Raw genomic sequence first — 12,605 nt, 5'->3', positions numbered from 1 at the left:
CTACACCTTGACCCTCTTGTTTATCTCCTTTTAAAAATTAAGTAAATCACAGCTGCTGTTTTCTCCCCTGGCTGTGCAAGGAAGACATATTCATTGTTAATAATACATCATGACAAGTGTATAAATTAAAAAAATTAAAGTCACCTACAATCTCCTCTCTGCCACCACAGAAGTAGCTGTTATTGCATCTACTTATTCTAGTATAAATAATTAGTGCATTTATATTGTAAATTCAGTTAATGTCCTGATTTTTGCAATTATTATAACAATTTCTTACAGCACGTATATGTTTCATAAGCATTTAAATGAGTACATAATTATCCATCCCCTATTTCAGGACATTTAGATCATCTTCATTTTTCAATTTTATTAATAAAACTGTGATAACTTATAAATCTTTATTTCTTCCTCCCCTTAATAGGAAAATTTATACATTCTGGTTCAAAGTTAGAATCTGATAGAATTTCTGGGATAATTTGCCGGTTTATTGTTCTGCTATCCTCAAGTATTCCTATCATTAATGACTATATGTGATTTACCTGTATATATTTAATGAGATTATTTTTTAAATAATTTACATGGAATTTTCTTAAAAATTAAAAAATCTACACCACTACATAATAATTTACCTTTTATGTCTGGGGCCACATTTATTAGAATTGTAATGTCACTGTAAAATCATTGACAATTAACAGTAGACAGAACTTCTGACCCACACAAATAAATTAATCTCATAATTTCAGAGACACTGTTTCTGATGGAAGAGGGTTGTAGATTTTGGTAAGAATTTTTAGTTATTTCAGAAAGTGAAAGTTATCTTTTAAATATACAGAGCTGGTTGTAACCAAAAGAACATTCTGGCAGTTCTGGTAAAAAAAAAAAAAAAAAAAAAAGTTCCAAAAATAGCTTGAGAAATTTAGCACACTAACAACTCCCAAAACAATTACTCAAAGGGAAAGAAGCTTACATGAATATATGGAATTTTGAGTGTACGTTGTTCAGGTCACTCTTTTATAACATTATAATGTTAAGCAATGTTACAAGCTATAAGAATTAAGATTATTTGGGTCAAGGATATTTGACTTAATCTCCTGAAAATTGTGGACACTTGCAATATTCCAAGTTGCTTGAGTGCTTATTTGCAGAAATATGTTTTCTTGGACCTCATTAAACAAATTACTGTTTTTTAGCCTACACATAGTTTCATTGTGCTTACCCAGCTACCTTTAGAGAGACAATTCCCAAAAAAAAAGCAGGACAATTGTGTAGCTCAATGAGTGGTGAGAACAAGTAACTCCCAATGAATCATTTAACAAAGCATCATTACACATCTCTAATTTGGCTATCGGAGAAGAGGGAACAAATCCATGTTGGATACCTAATTTTCCTACTCTTACTTTGTTCAGTTTCTTGTTTGCTTGCTCTTTTTAAACTAAATTTAAATAACATATTCAGATACTCTGAATAGAATATTTTAATATACCTTACTGCACTCTACTTTTTAAATTGTCATAAGTCCTGTATATTCAGAAAAACTTTTCCAACATAAATAACAAAAGGGAATGAAGAAACAAAAGACTTCGCGGCACTTTTCAGAATGTGGAATGGTTCTTTTTACATTGTTTTTCACAAGGGGTATATAGATATTTATCAATTATTTAGGAGTATAAAAATCAAGATTTATGCATATTTTTAGCAAGAAAAATAGACAAATAGGCTTGCTTGTGCAAATTCATCTATAGATGATTAATTATGATTCCACATTTAAATGCATGCAATATTATTTTCTACTTTTACATGTAATTTGATGTCCTGTGAATATTACACAGTTGGCATTGGTTAAATATAACTAATAACAAAAACTCCAAGTTGAAATTGTATTTCAGATTTTCTTGTGTCAAAAGGTGGTATCTCATGTATACATAAGGTAAAATGTTCATATGCTTTGCCTATCATGAAATCTTACCAGCATCATCTCTCCAAATTTGATAATGTAGAGTAGCACAATTTTAGAAGATTTCAGAGAAACTAGAAATGGTCTTTGTAACATTTTACTTGGTAAAGTAATCCATTGTAAAGTAATTCTATTTCATCTGGGTAATCTCTGTCCTGTCTTTTAATAAACCAAAATATGACCGGATGCTTAAAATATGAATGTTAACATATCAAAAAACATCTTTATGGTGTAAATATAGGATGGAAATAACATAAGAAAGAAATATTTATATAATAAAAACTTACAGATGGGTGAAGTATTTTCAGTAAATTAATCATAACTGTTCCTCTAAGTCACTGTTTGCAATCCACAGTATTTCAGGCTTCTCTTCAAGCTGGCCACCTGTTAATTTACTTGATTTCTTGTTTTTGAACTACTCTGTGACTTGCCATTCCCCAAAAAACTGAAAAATAGAAGTATAGTTTTGATTTAACCCTCACCTCATGTGACTTCTCTGTGTCTACTCTCAATATCAAATGACTCAGTGTGAAATATAGAGTTCCCTCTTCATTTATTTGGTCTACATTCTTGCTCTTTTAGCCTTTGTGACACACATGATGTAGCTAAAAAAGGTCTGTGATTAGAAGATGGGCTCCAGCAATAATATGACTTTAGATGAGTTTGTGTTTCTGTCACACCTTCCTCATCTACAATATGAGAGATTGCAGTGAACATTCACTAAGCTTCCTCTTATTTCCAGTATTCTAAGATTTACTCTTCTCTCTCATAGAATCTTGGAAATGCCTATGGAAAATTTCAGGAAGCTAACGTTAAAATTATTTCCCAAATCATATTGCCTTTGTAATGAGAAAGATTTAAGCACAGGGACACATGCTTCTTTTATTTTCTACCCTTTTGTAGGTAATACCACAACAGATACTTTCAGGATGAATATTAAAAAATTTCCCACTAGCGTTTCATCTTTTAAATGTATATATTAGCATAAGTGAATTTCAATAATATATTCTGGCTGTGGTTCCTGTGTACCTAATAATAGCCATTCTTACTTTTAAAAGAGTCATAACTGTGGGGACATCTGGGTGGATCCGTCTGTTAAGCAACCAGCTCTTGATTTCAGCTCAGGTCATGATCTCAGTGTCATGGGATCAAGCCTTGCATCAAGCTCTGTGCTCAAAAGGGAATCTGCTTGAGATTCTCTTCTTTTCCCTCTGCCCTTCCCCCTGACCCTGCTTTTTCTCTGTCTCTAAAATAACTAAATAAAATCTTTTAAAAAATTAATCAATCAATTCTAATTGTGACAATAAATTATATAACCACCTAACCCTTAATCCATAGATTTTTAAAATTCCAAATAATCTTAAAACCTTAAAATACATCTCACCTCTAGTAGAAGGTATCATTTAAAACATATCTAGCTTCATCTTGACTATCTTCACCAAGCAAAAACAATTTGTGGAAAGAGAAAGAAGAATTTACAAATGTAAGATTTTGTCTTGAAGGAAGGGAAACTTTTTTTCTAATAACTGTAGCTTTCTTTCTTTCTTACTTTCTTTTAAGATTCATTTACTTGGGGGAGAGAGAGAGAGAGATACCACGAGTGGAGGGAGGAGCAGAGGAAAAGAATCTTCAGGCAGTGTCTCCACTGAAGACAGGGCTCAAAGCCGAGCCCAACTCATGATCTGAGCTGAAACCAAGTCAGAAACTTAACCAACCTAGCCACCCAGGTGTCCCTAACAGTTCTAAAGATGGATAACAACATCAAAAGTAACAACAATGACAGTGACAACAATTAATAATTATTCCATGCCTATGCCATGTTAAGTACTTTCCAATTATTATATCGTTTAACCCTAAAAACAGCTATGCAGTAGGCACTACAGTCATTTTAGAGAGAAAAGAACTAAATCTTGAAGATGTTAAGAAACTCTTTCAAACTTGTCAGGTCAGCAAGGATAGAACATGAATTTGAACATAGGTTATCTTAATGAGGACTCAAGTACATTGAAAGTTTTCAAGAAAACTTGCACATTTGCTAATATAATTATTAATATTCATAATTCTGATATTATTATTAACTCCTGAGTTTGGGAGATAGAAATTTTAATGTAAAGATAAATCATGGATTTCTTGATTTTCCCTCACTCTACTTATAGGACACTTATAGATGTTAAAATTGGCTTTCCTTTACTAGAAAAATAGTAAATTCAACTTACATTATATTATATTTCAAACAGACGGTTCCATAGTAATTGGCAACTACTGAAATATAAACTTAATTGAGAACTAGGCTAAACAGTTAAGCTAGAAGCAAACCATTTATGATACTGTAAAATAATAAAATAATCATAGTAACCAAATAGCACACCTTATTATATATATTTATTCTGTTCTCTATTTTCTCTTGCCATTAAATGGAATTTTAAGAAATTTTAATTTAAACACATAATATATGATAATAATAAAATATTAAACGGTAATAATGAAATTACTCCTTAAAATGTCAAGTGGTGTGTGAATATGGTTAGAAAGAAGGCAATAATAAGGCTTTTTTGTGGGTAATAGGAAAGGCAGGAAATTCTCATAGGGGATGCTGGAATATCTCTAGTAGCTCCTCAGTGCCCTCTGTACACAAGGTATTGTCACATCATCAGCATCAAGAGAAAGTATCCAACCTCCAATGTACCAAAGAAACAAAGGGCCTAAAGTGAGGTAAGTGAGGCCATTGTAACTGATGGCCTTTGAGCATTCATGGGACTCCTACCCTAGGAAAAGATAGAAAAAGGTATTGACATACATACACATTCACACATGCATATCTATGCAAACAGACAATGCATACCTGCATACATACATAAGCAAGTTTATTCTTTCAGAGTACTTACTTTGGTCAATCTAATGCACATGAAGGAGGGAGTCTAAAATCAGAGTACATGCTTGGTACATTTTAGTCATGTCTTATCCAAATAGACCCATGCATATCAGAGGGAAACATGCATTATGACTTTAATTGGCATTCTTTGTTTTAAGCACCAGACTTCAGAATTTCTAACATTGCTATCATCAAAAGCTAAAAAATAAAAAGGATTTGTTTTCCAATCAATTAATACAAGCAAACTAGATTTGAGGATACATTTAACTAGGAAGTTAATGAAGATAAATTAGGTCAATATACATGATAATAATTTGTGAAAATGAAAACAGTTTAGGAGAAAAGTGCCTGAACCATTGATTTGCTAATTTGTTTTGGATAGTTTCATTTAAACTCATGAGTATGTGTATACATATGTATGTATGTATGTATGTATGTATTCATTCATTCATTTAGTGGATGATGAGTTATAAGTGCAAGGATCTCATTCAGAAGTATCTGCAGACTGTTTAGGGTTTAAAACATCTTACTCACTTAACAGTGGTTTGCTTATGAATTCTTGCCAATACAGATCTGAAAAACTTACATCACCTTTCAAAGTGAGTTCTTTTTCTGCCCTTAAATTTACTAAATAATTATAAGAAATGGTGATTTTCACCTGTTTCCGGTGAATTTATATATTTGATACTTTATTTGACTCAGCTATTCTGGTCAGACAATATCATAAAGAATAAACTGAACTGTGAACCATATTTACATGGACCCAAAATGGTTTTCTCATATGCCTAATCCTAGTATGTGGGATAAAGAGGTAGCTTCATTGCAGTCTGCTCAGATTCTGTTTCCATATATTTTGGAATACTCTTGTATTTAATCTCTTCTTCCCCACCCCACTTTACCTTCACTTAAAGATGTTTTGGCATTATACATTTATTTTTAAGATCAGTTTGAGTATAAGATAACCATAATCTTCAAGGCATAAATGTTGCCTGCCTGAAAATTGTTCATCTAGTTCTCTATCTCCTTCCAAGGAATGGCTATCTCACAGCTCTCCTTCACCAAATCAATATTAAGTTATTCCTTCAATGCCATAAATATTATTATGTAACATTTCTGCAATAGACATGTTTACTTTCAAGTTATTTATTGTTTACATAAAGGTCATTTTCTTGGTTCAACTGACTTTATTGATAAGTTACTGGTAAAAATTATTCAGATATTTTGGGTTGGATAGTAATTCATTCCCTTAAAGTGTATGGAAATATCTTATTCATTTAATGTATTTTTAATTTGTGGCAGGTATTTCAGAAACAATGTAAAAAATTGAGAGATAGGGGCATCTCGCTGGCTCAGTCAGAAAAGCATGCAGCTCTTGATTTCAGGGTCATGAGTTCAAGCCCCACACTGGGTCTAGAGATTACTAAAAAATGATTTTTTTTAATTTATTTTAGGGGTGCCTGGGTGGCTCAGTGGGTTAAAGCCTCTGCCTTCAGCTCAGGTCATGATCCCAGGGTTCTGGGATCAAGCCCCACATCGGGCTCTCTGCTCAGCGGGGAGCCTGCTTCCTCCCCTCTCTCTGCCTGCCTCTCTGCCTACCTGTGATCTCCGTCTGTCAAATAAATAAAAATAAAAATCTTAAAAAAAATGATTTTAAAGTAGTCATAGTGAAAAATAGCACAAAATACAGAATTACAACTACAAAAAGAAAGGTACATTTATGATAGGCAGGCTTGAAAGGAAATAATGCTGTATTTTGGGAGGAAATATCCAGGGAAATTAACACAAACACAGCTTTTATGTTTATAGAAATAAATATTCAGTTACATTCAGCAGAATAACAAAAAGAACGAGAAGTCAATTCCCTAATGCAATGAACTACTGAAGTTCTCAGTTTATAAAATTCAAAATCCATTGATGATGTACATAATGTCTGAGTACATATTGAAATTCAGAGCAGTATTGGTTGCATCCTGCTCCAACAAGATTCCTAGCTATTCCTTGAACATAACAGCTGGAAGACACTTTACTGCTTTGGTGTCTTTGTTTATAGATTCCCTCCTTTACCAAATATCCATTTGATCTTTTCCATCACCTCCCTCAGGTCTTTGCTCAGATACTAACTTTTAAGTACGGCTGAGGCAGATGGTCTGTTAATACTTCAACTTGTCCTTCTCCTACCATGTCTAGCATTTCCAAACCTTCTTTCCTCTTCTATATTTTATTTTTCGATAGAATGTATCACCAAGTTACATACTATATAAATTATAGTTAAAGCCTATGAAGGCTTATATAAAATAGTTATTGTGATTAATAATGAGGCCTATCATTTAATATCTGGCTTCCTCATTAAATGTACTCTCACTGAGAGTAGAAATCCTTGACTTTTGGTTAATTCACATTGTTCGAGCACTCGAAGCATAGTTGTTGACTCAATGAATGAATAGACTATTCAGATTACTGGGTAATAAGACTTCATTTAATGATATTTATAATCAAATCCATAGCTGTCATTTAAGATATAATAGATAAGGGCTAGAATAAAAACTAAGGATAAGAAAGAAAGATTAATATAGAACCTAGGATAATAGTGGACAAAATATATACTTGTTTTATTTAAACAAAAAGCGAATTTGAGTTTCCAAATTAAAATAGGGAGTTGAACACATATTTTAGATCTCTTCTCTCTTGAAACTCAGGTTGAGAGAAAAAAATCTTTACCCTACTTCAAAGGAGTGTAATAGGATAAAGATAACTGACTAATATTTTGAAGGATGATAATAATATGAAGAAATAGCAGAGAAGAAAGCCTGAACACCAGACCAGAACAAGTGAGTTCTAACAAGAAGCAACATGAGTTTCTCTACTGAAGTCCCCAAATCCCCAGGCTTTGGATGTGTCTAATAAATAGGAAGGAGAAATAGAGGTATGACTGAAACAAAGGATTTGTTAGAAAGTCTATAAAGGAACAGACCATGCTATCTTCCCCATGTCATCCCCATGCTGTCTTTTAAGTGTGGAGCAAATTAACTATTTACTCTCAATTCCTGGCTTATTCTACAAGAGATGTAGCTAGAAGAGTCCAGACTCAGGGATCTCTGTTACAGAAGGAGCAGGGGAAAAGCAAGTTCCAAAAGACTGGGATTAAATGAAAATCTTTACATCAAATGATTAAAATTTCTGCCTTTCTTGGGGCTGCTCAGTTTTAGGATGATGATAGTCACCTGTCGACATTTATTCTCTTCCATTACTTCACATTAGTCAGCAACTATATGGTCCCAGAGGAAAGACTAACACATGCTCACATTTGGGAATCACTTGCCCAGAAATCCTAACAATTGCCAAGTCCCTGACACACCCCTATTTTTTCATAAAGTTTATGACTAGCTATTTAGTGTCTCAGAATCTCATATGAGTGGACATTCAAAAATATTTGGAGATTTGAGGAATGTCAGTGAGAAACAATATCAAACAGGAAAAAAATTCTTGAATAAAAAGGTAGAGATAGGGGCATGTGGGTGGCTCAGTGGGTTAAAGTCTCTGCCTTTGGCTCAGGTCATGATCCTAGGGTCCTAGGATTGAGCCCCACATCGGGCTCTCTGCTCAGCAGGGAGCCTGCTTCTCCCCTCACCCCCGCTTGCCTCTCTGCCTACTTGTGATCTCTGTCTTTCAAATAAATAAATATCGTAAAAAAAAAAGGTAGAGATAATCTCTGAGAATATGATATACTACAAATGGTGAGATATTTTTATTCATGAAACAATAATTAGCTATTTAAAAAGCGGACATTAAAGAAACCATTTTAAAATTAAAATTTGAGTCAAAATATAAAAATCTTGTTTTTTATATTGCTGAGAACATTAAATACAAGTCATACTGTAGAAATTATAGCAACCCCAACGGCAAAAACAAAACAACATAAAACAAAAACAAACAAACAAAAACCAGAAGAAAAAGAAACATGCAAAGTTGGAAAGAAAAATAAGAAAAGTAGAGTCTGGTCTAACATACAACTAATAAGAATCACAGAAAGAGGAAATGGAGGAAAGAGAATCATCAAAAGCCAATACAGGGAAGTATCTTAGACTAAATGACATAGATTTGTAGATTGAGGGTATCCAGAACAAATAATGAACAAGCGACTCACACTGAGCATATTGTTCCACCTGAAATCAGGAAGGCCTGAGATTTTACCCACTTAAACGCTTGTCTGCCTGCAGATCCCCAGGTAAGAGATTGAACCTTTTAGTACTCATAGCAGCAGGCAGAGTAGCATCAAAATACCAGTTCCCTACACCCCAATTCCCTGAAGAACGATTCAAGGGACAGAGCCAGCTCTAACCTGCATGTGCAGTAGTGTTGCACCACAATGAGGAAAAAAAAAACAAAAAAACTCCAAAATCTTGTAGCTTATACGGGGAGGATGAAACATCTGGCCCTCCTACCTCTTAGGAGATTGAGAGAAAGGACAGTGATAAAGGCCTTTGTTTTGGAATATAAACAAATCCTCTCTAGAAAAAGGAGAATATCTACCTTTAGTTCATCTCTTTGGAATCTAAAGAAATGGCTTCAGGAAAGAGAAGGCTTTAAATTCCCCCAGAGAAGTAGACATTTACTATGTCCTATGCATGTTTGCCATTCAAGCATACCTTTAACCTTGGTTGTTAGTAATCCTTGTTCAGTAAATCATGATCAATGTAAAAATATTCACAGAGAATTGTCTTCCAACACATATTTTCAAACTTCTGAAAAATAATGGTAAACTGAAGAGGCTAATAAGCAGTGGGGGAAAGAGATAAATACATGTAAACAATTTATGGCATTTGATTACCCAATAAAATGATCAGAAGTGAAATGTCAAAGGCATAATGCCTTCAAAATTCTAAAGGAAAATAATTTTCAACTAGGATTCTTTATTCATTAAAATCTTCAATTAAAAATGATGGTAAAATAGAAATATTGTCAAGCTTACAGTATCTCAAAAATGTACCATTTATGCAAATCAATATCAGTACTTTCCTGGAAGCCACTTTCTAGCAAAATGAAGGAGAAAACTGATCCAAAGAAGAAGACCAGTAAGAGGAAGAGCCAGCTGGGCTGCTGGCCTACAGAACTAGAGTACAAATAAGGGCAAAAGAACAGAGAGCGCCAAGAGGACCAACTCCAGGAAAGAAAATTAATTGGAACTGATACATCACCTGATGTGCTTCACCATGTGGGAAATTGTATTCTGATAGAAGGTTTGGGAGAATTATAAATAGTGTTATAAAATACGCAAGAGATGAAAATTGAACTAAATAACTCTAGGAAAAAAAATGTACAGAAAGAAAATGATGTCCTGGTACACTACTTGGTACCACACTAAAAATGTCCACATCATCATTTGAATTCTGATTCCACCACTCATTCAGAACACTGAATAGTTTCATTAAATTCCCTGGGTAAGTTATCTAATATAAAAAATGAGGAAAATAATTTACCTAACATAATGAGTATTGTGAACATTAATGATATAATGCACATTAAGTGATTAAGAATGTTTAAGTGTTCAATAAATATTAGGTTAATTAGTAACAGTAGTAGAAGTAGTGGCAGTAGTAGCAGTTAATTTTTTTAACCAGAACTAACCTTTTTCTCTTATTTAAATATTAGAATTGTCACCTGGAATTTACTTCAGTGACACAACTAATCAACAGAAGATGCTCTGGAAGAAATATATCACCACTTCCTTATTTATATGAATAAGCACAGTATAGTTTCTATGGCATTTGGATTGATAATGATCATATATCATATATTTTCATGGTTCTGTCCAAATTATTTATGGAAAAATGTAAAAACTATTCATATTAGTATAATTGATCTCTTCCTTTTTGTCAGCAATACCACTAATTCTCCAATATAGTAATTAGTTGTGCTATTCATCATAAAGTAAAAAAAGCTCAAATGATAACTCTTTTTGAAGACTCATGGATAGGGATGATATTTTCAAAGTTCTGGAGACATTAAATCAATTTTTGAGAGAATTGCATATATAGCATTTCTGAATTTGGAATTTTGTTCCTTGACATGATTTGACATAGCATTTCATTCCTTTCAAAATCTCAGTAGTGGTAGTTCCATCCACCCAAACTCCTTTTTTTAAGGCTATTTTCTCTAAGGAACTTCTTCCAATTAAGCATTATGGAAAAATTAAACACATTTTTTTCACAGATAAAAGCACAAAACAAATTACTTCCCTGTGAAATCTATAATACATTTTAATTGGATATGAAACAAGGAAGCATAAATATGCATCAGGATCACAAAGATGTGCTATCCTTGTCTTCAGGGAAGGCGCAAATATAGATTGTTGTATAAAGCGCAATGCTATGGATTCACTCAAAGGGTAAAAACACAACTTATTTTGATTGTTTTTCAGTGAATTTCGCAAGATTAAATTAACAAAGTATAGATAATGTGCTTGGATCATTCAGATCAAAAACAGTTGCAGTATATTACAGTCAACATTATAATTGATAGATTTGATGTATTTTAAACATCCTCCTGTAATATTCTGTACACTGCACTAAGATAAGTAACCTTTAGGATGAAGTTAACATCAACCACTTTAATAAAGTAGCTCTAATCTTTCCTTGTGAATGCCAAAAGACAGAGTAGGAAGTGCAATGCTTCTAGGGACCAGCAAAAAGGAGCAAGCATTTGGAAAGCACTCCTTTAATTGGAATTCAAGGGTTGGCATATTATTTAGTGTTTTGGTTCAAAGTTACATTCACCAAACGTCCCAAACAGAATTTTGTACAATGTTATTAACATTTCTATTTTAGCACTTATGAAATATTATTATTGCACAGTTTGTTACAGACTTTTCAATTTTTTCTACTTACCTTCTATTCTGAGGTTAAGAAATAGATCTTCAATTTCTTTGTATCCACAAAATTAGATGAGTTATTATATGCAATAGGTGTAAAATAAATACTTGGTAAAGGATGAAAAATATATAGAGAGGGTTATTTTATAGGAGGAGTATCTCCAACTCATCTTAATATATTAGAGAGTTTCTGGTGTCTGAATCCCCAACAGATAGCAATGTAAACATTATTTAAACAAACCCAGATTTCAGTCACAAACTGGCTGAAGATTGGGTTTGAGCTTTTCACTTACTACCTTTGAAGGGCTCTTTTTCTCAATGTGAACTCCATTTAGCCACGTCAGATGGATATATTTCTATCTTGAATCTACTCTAAGTCTCAGCAGTATATTCAAAAATAGGTGATCCTGCTCTTTAGAAAACGTTCTTCTATCTTACCGTCTGTGACCTAACTTTTTAGGACCTCCTTCTCATTTTCTGTTTTTTGGTTTTTACTCCTTTAAAATTCATGAAGCTTTTGATTTTCTCCACATAAGTTCTTTTTGTTTGTTGTATTTTCTCTGGTCTTGCTCTAAACATCACTGTCATTGAAGACTCATCCTATTTTCTTGGGTGAGAATCAATCATTGATTTGACATTTCCATTTTAAAGTCTAGCAGACCTCTGAAACTTATGTGGAAAATAGATCATTTGATTACCAATATTAACCCTGAGTTTTTCATTATACATTCTCCTTAATTTTAGGGAATTCCTTCACTATACAACAGTCACTTGGGTCCAAAACCTAGGAGTTCTTAATTTATACCATATCTCATTCTTCACATTGAATCTATTAGTAAGTCTTCTGGGTTCCACCAAAATGTCAAATTCTAATCCATCCACTTCTGTATGCATACTGCCACCCTTGAATT

Source organism: Lutra lutra, chromosome 1, assembly GCF_902655055.1.
Source record: "Lutra lutra chromosome 1, mLutLut1.2, whole genome shotgun sequence".
NCBI lineage: Eukaryota > Metazoa > Chordata > Mammalia > Carnivora > Mustelidae > Lutra > Lutra lutra.
The sequence above is the reverse complement of the archived record's forward strand: the minus strand, read 5'-3'. Positions refer to the sequence as shown.